The sequence below is a fragment of the Leptonychotes weddellii genome, chromosome 3 (assembly GCF_054177405.1).
Source record: "Leptonychotes weddellii isolate Sample4059 chromosome 3, ASM5417740v2, whole genome shotgun sequence".
Classification (NCBI taxonomy): domain Eukaryota; kingdom Metazoa; phylum Chordata; class Mammalia; order Carnivora; family Phocidae; genus Leptonychotes; species Leptonychotes weddellii.
The window spans coordinates 60,830,760-60,833,442 of NC_138371.1; the positions used below are offsets into that span (position 1 = coordinate 60,830,760).

Genomic DNA, 2,683 nt, shown 5'->3' on the forward strand with positions numbered 1-2,683 from the left:
ATATTTATATATGAATCCTTATCTCAGGGTCACCTTCTGGAGAATTCAACCTAAGAGATCATTCAACCATGCCATAAAAACATTTTTTTAAAAGATTTATTTATTTTCTTTGAGGGAGAGAGAGAGAAAGAGAACACACGAGAAGGGGGAGGGGCAGAGGGAGAGGGAGAGGGAGAAGCAGACTCCCTGCTGAGCAGGGAGCCAGATGCAGGACTCCATCCCAGGACCCTGGGATCATGATCTGAGCTGAAGGCAGATGCTTAACCAATAGAGCCACCCAGGTGCCGCTATGATATAGTACAGACAATATAACCAAAGAAAATAGCAACATTTCTTAAAATATGTAAGCTCACTTAAGTTTTATTGATTTCCCAATACATCTTCTATAGCCCATAAAGAAAATTTTAGAGGATGGTTGCTTATATTGAAAATCACAAGCTATACTTCCTCCACCTAGTAGATGGCCTGATACTGGAACACAATTCATATTTGCTAAATAAATGATGCCTTATGGTTAAAAGTAGCTTTTATTTAACCTTGTGTTCATCAACTGATTAAGCAAGATATTTGACAATGAGTAACATCAGGTGAGGCAGGCTTTTTGGTGCTTATATTACATATAGAAATTCAAAATTAATATTCACATGTAAAAACCGCTAATTTAAAAAGGAACATCTCTAGTCACATGAGCATATTGAACATTCAACAGAAATACAAGAATTTCATGTTTGTATCCCCTAAAAGCAAACATTAATGTGGTAATAATTTGTTTGAGGTTTATGTTTATTGTCATAGTCTTGCTATCATTTCAATATTTAGTCACTGCTTTTAATATTGCAGTAAAGAAAGCCTTTAGTTTTGAAAGTGCTTTATTGACTGTTGAGCACATTTGACTTCAATTTCAGGATCCTCATACTTCAAATGTGAACTTGCCGGAAACAATGTGGAGACTTATGGAGCCAATTTAAGAAGTCAAGCACTTTTACTGGAAAAGAGTTGCATTCTCATATCAACACTAGATAAAAAAATGGCTTAGTGTTGATGTACGAATTTCAGTCATTTGCAGGAGACTTTCCACAATTATTCTTCCCTTACATTTTTTTCAAATATATTAAATATGTGACATCTTTATATCAACACTCAAAAAGCACTAAACATCTATAATAGCAAAATATCACCGAAGTATAGCACCCCCTGAATTTTCACTCAGTCATCACTGTCATAGCATTTTTTTTGGTCCAGCTGTTCTGTCTTCCAAGAGTAAAACCATAGCAAGAATGGGTTTAATTCTCAGCAACAAGTAAAAGCGTTTCTAAGCATCACAGTAAAAGCGGTTCTAAGAGGGAAGTTTATAGCAATACACGCCTATCTCAAGAAGCAAGAAAAGTCCGGCGCCTGGGTGGCTCAGTTGTTAAGCATCTGCCTTCCGCTCAGGTCATGATCCCAGGGTCCTGGGATCGAGTCCCGCATCGGGCTCCCTGCTCGGCGGGAAGCCTGCTTCTCCCTCTCCCACTCCTCCTGCTTGTGTTCCTGCTCTCGCTATCTCTCCCTGTCAAATAAATAAAATCTTAAAAAAAAAAAAAAAAAAAAAGCAAGAAAAGTCTCAAACAAGCAACTTAAACTTGCACTTAAAGGAATTAGAAAAAGAACAACAAACAAAACCTAAAACTAGCAGAAGGAAGGAAACAATAAAGATAAGAGCAGAAATAAATGATATAGAAACTAAAAAACTTGGGGCACCTGGGTGGCTCAGTCAGTTAAGTGTCTGCCTTCGGCTCAGGTCATGATCCCAGGGTCCTGGGATCGAGCAGGGAGTCTCCTTCTCCCTCTCCCTCTGCCTGCCACTCGCCTTGCTTCTGTGCTCTCTCTCACATTCTCTCTCTGTCAAATAAAGAAATAAACTCTTAAAAAAAAAAACACCATAGAACAGATCAATGAAAACAGAATCTGGTTCTTCGAAAAAAATCAATAAAATTGATAAACCTCTAGCCAGATTTATTAAGAAAAAAAGAGAAAGGACTCAAATAAATAAGAGGAGAAATAACAACCAACACCACAGAAATATAAACAATCATAAGAGAATTTTATGAAAAATTATATGCCAACAAATTGGACAACCTAGAAGAAATGGGTAAATTCCTAGAAACATATAAACTACCAAAACTGAAACCGGAAGAAATAGAAAATTTGAATAGACTGATAACCAGCAAAGAAATGGAGCCAGTAAATCCCAACAAACAAAAGTCCAGGACCAGATGGATTCACAAGCAAATTTTACCAAACATTTAAAGAATTAATACCTATTCCTCTTAAACTACTCCAAAAAATAGAAAAGTTTTCAATTAGCAATAATCGCGCCTTGGATAAACCTCATTGGCTACAATACTGCCACTGCACAAAGCTACTCCAAAAAATATAAAAGGAAGGAAAGCTTCCGAATTCATCCTATGAGGGCAGCATTGCCCAGATACCAAAGCCAGATAAAGACACCACAAAAAAGGAGAACTACAGGCCAATATCCCTGATGAACACAGATGCCAAAAATCTCAACAGAATACTAGGAAACCATATTCAACAATACATTTAAAAAATAATTCACCACAACCAAGTGGGATTTATTCCTGGGTTGTGAGTGTGGTTCAGTATTCACAAATCAATCAATGTGATACATCACATCAATAGG

The 2,683-nt window shown here is 37.0% G+C and overlaps 1 pseudogene; it reads right to left on the reverse strand.

Moving 5' to 3' along the window:
• Positions 1-2,271: 2,271 nt before the first annotated feature.
• On the reverse strand, positions 2,272-2,403 carry LOC145720839 (U4 spliceosomal RNA; annotated as a pseudogene).
• Positions 2,404-2,683: the final 280 nt, after the last annotated feature.